The 6,041-nt window shown below is 46.0% G+C and overlaps 1 protein-coding gene across 1 annotated transcript in view; it reads left to right on the top strand.

The window, feature by feature from the left end:
• The window catches only part of CA9 (carbonic anhydrase IX), a 43,719-nt gene that overhangs the window by 21,235 nt on the left and 16,443 nt on the right, over positions 1-6,041 (top strand). The gene's annotated exons all lie outside the window — the stretch shown is intronic.

Here is a 6,041-nt window from a genome sequence, read left to right as displayed (position 1 = left end):
TGGCTTCCAAAAAAAGCCACTTCCACCAGCCACTGCTCAATTTAAACATCCAGGGAACTAGCCTGAGTAGGCAGTCATTAACATTGTTTCTTAGATGTGGAGAAATTATTGTATACAAGCTGGTTACAGAAAATAACCTTATATTGAATGATAAAATTTAATTACATGAAGTAGAAGGTTAAAAATGTTTACAATCATGATTCTTCATTTCAAGGACGGCAGTTTGAGAAATAAATTACAGAAACCAGCTAATGAAGTCACCTGATTTGAGAAGCATGAGGACTTGGCATGGAATAAAGAGTGGCATGGAATTTTTTTGTTCACTTAGTACAAAAGCCATCTGAAACTTGTGTCCTGAATAATGTGTAAATATTTTAGGAGATGACTCCAGCCCTCAGTGGTTTTATAACTACGGTGAGTGATGCTGAGAACGAACAAAGAATCTGCTAGCAGTAGTAAAAGCAGTGGATCAGCAAAGGATGCTGTGGCTTGGAGGTGAAGATGCGCATGGAAAACCTGAGAATTGTTCCCAGACGAGACCCTACAGAGGAAACTCTGCTACTCCACAAAAGGGTCTTTAGTAGTATTTGAAGGGGATTGGGGGAACAACAGAGGGGAGATGGCCCCTATGTAAACATTAAAAATTAAAATTTAGGTGTGACACCACAACTGAACGAGTATCTGCCTCCATGTTGCTAGACATAGGAACTGAAGCAGAGGACCCAACAAAAAGCAAGTTTAAGGACGGGCCACCCCATCCAGAATAAAGCTCGGAGATTAAGGTATTCAAATGGCTTGGAGTGCACAACCTGAGAGCTAAAGAAGCAACAGTCGGCTTGCAGGCCTGGTGTCCAGCCGGAGGTGGTGCCACGCGAGAAACTAATAAACGTACCTCACTTTCAGTGGAGAAAAGGGATCTGGATATCTTTAGAAGAAGGAAAGTTATAGAATAAGCAGGAAGAAGGATAAAATGGAATACATATTTGCTAAAATTTTTTTGCACTAAACTAATGTAGTATCTGTCTGGACAAAGGAAGTGTTCTGGGATACTTTACCATCATTTCAATAGTTATTTAATGTAATTTCAGGTATGAGTATTAATTAAAGTGAAGAGGATAAGGACTGTAAAGCAAAGATTCAATAAAACAGGGAAAAATAATAGGTTGTCTCAAGAAAAGAGGCACTGCGCAGTAAAGAAGATACTACTGAAACCCACTGAAGTGGGTTTTAGGACCCACTTTCATAAATATTGTCATTAGGGACCTTCACGAAGTGCAAGAATGTGCCAATGACAGGAAGGTGGGAAACAACTGCCGTTGCAGCTGAAAATCAAGCTATTGCAACAGGGTTGCGAAGACTGTCTGTAGTAGCACAAAACCTCGTATTCCCGAGTGCTGATGAGCTGCTAATGAGAACTCCTGGTATAAACTACTGCAGGAAAATGAAAAAGAAGAGCAGGCAAACCACCTGATTGTGTGCTTACTATAAGCAGTTTCACATGTAGCAGGAGAAGTATTTTCCATAGAGGTTAAACGTGTAATTTAGTGTGTGTACATTCAGAAAAGATTAATTAAAACTTGAAGAGGTGCAGAGGGTTAATGCGATCAGGAGAAGGGGCATTTATTTTCTGATAAGCTGAGCTCTTTTGGACTTCTGTCTAACCTTTCAAAACACAGTTTTAGAAGGGATAGATTTGCTGTCTATAAATACATCAGGGAATGAATGCTACCAAAAGGGCAGCCTTCACATAGGAACAAATAAATACATTTTAATGGAAAAAAAAAAGAAGATTCATAAACACTGAGGTTTTATAATAAGCCCAGGGAAGCACAGGGCAGGAGGAGGACCCCTGCTTTCCACATATAGCTTGATAAAGTCGTGAGGGAGGCCACGTAGTTGCTTTTAACAAAGGGGGATCAGACTCAGTGCCCAGGCAAGTGCTGTCAGTCCTAATTTGCACACAGCTATAGGTAAAATCTTGTTCTGTTTGCTGTAATTAAAAAGATTGACTTATTCACTGCTTGAGAGAGATCGTGGCGCAGCTCAGTGCTCTTGGAAATGTTTGCCAGCTCTGAGTCTCCACATTTTTATCCTGCTGGGACAACGCCATAGCTGGTGTTTGCCAGCAGCAACTGGGGAGGTTGCTTGCCTACCTGGAACAGACTGACTACAGGGATCCAGAGGCTGCTATGTAGACCTTGCCTGAAGTCAGACTTTCTAATTTCCAGAAGTTTTGATATTTTGAAACTCAGATTTGGAAGCAAATCTCTTAAAATTCAAATAAAATTCAGTTTCTCATTACTCAAGATTATTTTTTTTTATTTTTACCAATAGGTAAAAATGGATGTGTAAATATTATACATTACAATTGCATATAGAAGCACAAAAATGTGTGTTTTAAAACCATCCCTACTAGAGCTGGTAGAATTCATAGCTCCAAAGCAGCTCCCATACGACAGGGGTGGCCCTGTTCCAGGAGCTCCCAGGCCAACTGGCTCCTCTGGCTACCTGCTTCCTACGGTTTGGTTACGGAGAAGAGCAGACCAGGATCTGGCCAGACTGGGTCTAGAGCCCCATGACACAGGTGCTGGGCTTACTCTGAAATTAGGAACTATTATCCTAGAAAATCAAGGGACAACAACAAGCTAATTAACACTCTCGCTTAAAAATATTCCTTGCCATCCTACCCTTAGGCACTGCAAGTTGGTTATTTGCTGGAGATAAGCTATGCACTGTGGTGGTGGAGGGCTTGGGTGGCCGATGGTACCAGCACAACGAATGTACAGCTCTAGAGACGAAAACAAAAACAATTGGTAGGAGACATTTTATGCAACTTTTGCAATTGCAAAGCAGAGTCTAATATCACCTTGAAGGAAATATTATTTAGGCAATTCTAACCAAATCTCAGTAACGAAATACAAACTGCAGGTGCCGGTGTCTGGGATTCACCTCGGTGAATGGCATAGATCAGCCTGGTTTCATTTGGAAGTCATCCAGGGAACTTCTAAATCATGAATAGGCACAACATCAGCACTGACAAACTAGTGCCCACTGCTGTTATGTTAGAAGTAACAGACAATAAGCCCGCAAAAGAGCTCAGGAATTCATTAGTATATCCCATGAGAAGGGATTACTGGTACAAATTTGAATCAGGCCCAGAGTCCCAAAGTTCTTCTAGACGTCCAAGCCTTTCCTTAACATGAGTTAATTTTCCTAGGAATGACGTCTTTTTCCTGAGTATAAACCCTTTTACAAGCATTTAGAGGTCATCCCTCCCCACAGCACTGGAGCTAAAACAAGACCAGCCAGTGATTCCAGATCCACTCTAGCTCAGCCCAGTGCCTCTTGCACTGCTGAGGACTGGAGAAGCTCCCTGGTACCTCAGTGCTTTGTGCCTCAGGCTGGATCTGTGCTGAGCTGAGCAGAGGTTTGATGCTGTGCATTTCAAGACACCTCATAGCAAAGAAGGGCACAGAGCTGGGCTTCTTACAGGGGCCTGAATCCAGCTGACCAGACCTCCCCTGACATTAAGTCTACCAGTGAGGCCCGAGGGATATCTTTTGGTGAGGATATGACATCGGTGTGAACCCTGTACAGGAGGACAAACACTGTGCTCTTCCACTTGGCCTGCGAGGCTCGTGGGATGGGGCTGTGATGCACAAGCCCCGGCGTTTCCAGAAGGCACATCCAGACAAAGTGCCCTGATGATGGAGTCACCTTTCATTCTAACAGCGTCCCCAGCCGCCAAGTATCACCTCTACAAAAAAGCTCACAAACTGTAAGAGATCATAGGTGGAAAGAAGACACGTGTGATTACAGCTTCTGTGATGTGATACGCTCAGCCCCAAAGAGCAATGAAGAGGGAGGACAATGAAACCTAAGAAAGACAGGGCAGCAAAGGTGACAGCTCCACCATTACTCCATTTGCACAGAGTCGAAGCAGGGAATGCAGGGTAACCTCTCTGGGGGAGCAAACAGAAGGGATATGTTCAGGTGTGAGGTGGGAACCACATGGGGCTTGTCCTCAAAAAGGGATAGACTGAGTCTGTCCTTCCTCTGCCATATCCAGCTGCCTTCTTCCTTTTCATTCAGGATAAAGACCATTAATAAGATAAACCACAGGAACATGAGGAGGAAAGTGTTGGAATTGTGTTTTATGGTTTGTTTTCCCCCCACAGTCCTGTTTCCTTGAGCCTTGATAAATGAATATCTTCTTATCTGATGGTTCAATTTATCTGGTTTTGTATGGAACAAGGTGAATCAGGAGAAAGTCCGCAGTTTGGGAGTGTATTGATCCTACCTGCAGGTCACCACCAGAGACAGGGCTCTCCGGAGAGGCCAGGTGCGAGGGAACACCTCTGGCACAGCGGAGGGCAGGAGCCCACGGTGCCAGGTTGCCAAGGGTCAGCAGCTTGTGTTCCCAGCTGCCAGCTTTTCGGGAGACGTTCCTTCTGCTCGGCTCAAAATCCAGCCCCAGCCCCAGCAGGATCTTCTGTACCGCTTGACAGGTCTCAAGCCCTTTTGCAGTGATGGCAAGTCTGTGGATGAGGATGTATTCACATGGGCTACACTGAGCACATTCATAAGGGAAGGTGCTGGGATGACCAGTAATTTGGGCTGGAAAACAGCTGGGCAAACCGCTTTAGCAGAGGCGTGTGTCCCATGGGGCATGGCACAGAGCTGGGACTCTGGCAGCACTGTGGAGCAAGGAGTCTGTTAACTTGTCCGATATCTTCTTGTAATTGCACAAATTCCGTGTTTGGGAAAAGGAGTTCCCCCATTCCCTTCTGCACCACATGAAAAAATATTTTGCTGGTTGGACTCAAAACTTTCTGCTCGATGATTTCTGTTGATCTTGCCATAAATCCACTATCCCGAGGGAGTAAGTGCTCGTTCCCTGCTCCCCGATCCCGTACAAGCCGGGATGCTGTGGGCACAGACTTCGTGTCACCAGGCTGGGCAGCCATGCCTGCTTTGCTCCTTCTGTGTGGTGCTTCCACCCCTGCCCCCGAGCAGCCCTGGGGCCCTGTGTGTGTGCTGTTTCTGATCCTGACCCTTTTGTGATGGGAGGAAGGAAACCGCGAGCAATAACTGAGAGGAGGTTTCGCCCAAGATTTATACAACAGCAGGACTGGGGTTTTTTGTTTTGTTCTTTGTTTCTTTCTTGATAATCCCTGATGCTTACTTCACTTTTTTCTTGGCAAGCAGTGAGCTGACATCACCACGACTCTCTGATCTCTTTTGCGAGTTGCATTAGCTAATTTAAGTCCACCCTCGTGCCATGCATCCTTGATTACACCACCTGTGCATCACTTTGCATCTACCAACGTGGACTGCAATGTGCTGTTGATGTGCCCAGTCACTCAGCACCATTATTGCCCCCTTAAACTCTTCAAGGCAGCTTCAGTCCTTTACTGCCCTAAATTAGTGACGCAGCTAATCCTGTCCCATCACTGCTCATGTGCTTTTTCAGACAATTTATGAAGATGCTGAAAAGCACAAGCACTGAAAAGCACAAGTCCTAGTGCAGCTCCCGAAGAAGGTATCTCTGGTACCTTCCCCCCCCCCTTGAAAACTGAGCTGCCATCCTACCTTTCATTACCTGTCTGCTTAACCATGGAGACCGGCATCTTATAGCGTGAGCGGACTAAGGACATTTGGTGCAGGACCTTGTTCAAAGCTTTTTGGGGTCCAGGTACACTACATACATACACTGAGCTGCACCCACACACTTCCCACCACCTCTGAGGAGCAGCAGAAAGGGAAGACTTCTGCCCGGAGTGGAGTTGTGTCATCCTCTAGCCTCAATAAAAAGAAATGCTTTTCTTAACCGTACATCACTAAGAAGAGGGGACACCCCCCACTGAGGTGTCCCTCACCCATTGCTGATGAGAGGAGACACCCACCGCTGGGGGGGGTCACTCACACCCCACTGAGGAGAGGGGCCCCCCACCGCTGAGGGGTCCGAGGAGCCGACGTGGCTCCCCCGCCCCCCGCGCAGGGGCCCCAGGCATGTGCCGGAGGGGAGCTGGGGTGGGGCA

This window comes from Pygoscelis adeliae, unplaced genomic scaffold (genome assembly GCF_000699105.1).
Source record: "Pygoscelis adeliae isolate BGI_AS28 unplaced genomic scaffold, ASM69910v1 Scaffold102, whole genome shotgun sequence".
NCBI lineage: Eukaryota > Metazoa > Chordata > Aves > Sphenisciformes > Spheniscidae > Pygoscelis > Pygoscelis adeliae.
This window is presented reverse-complemented; position numbering and strand designations above follow the sequence as displayed.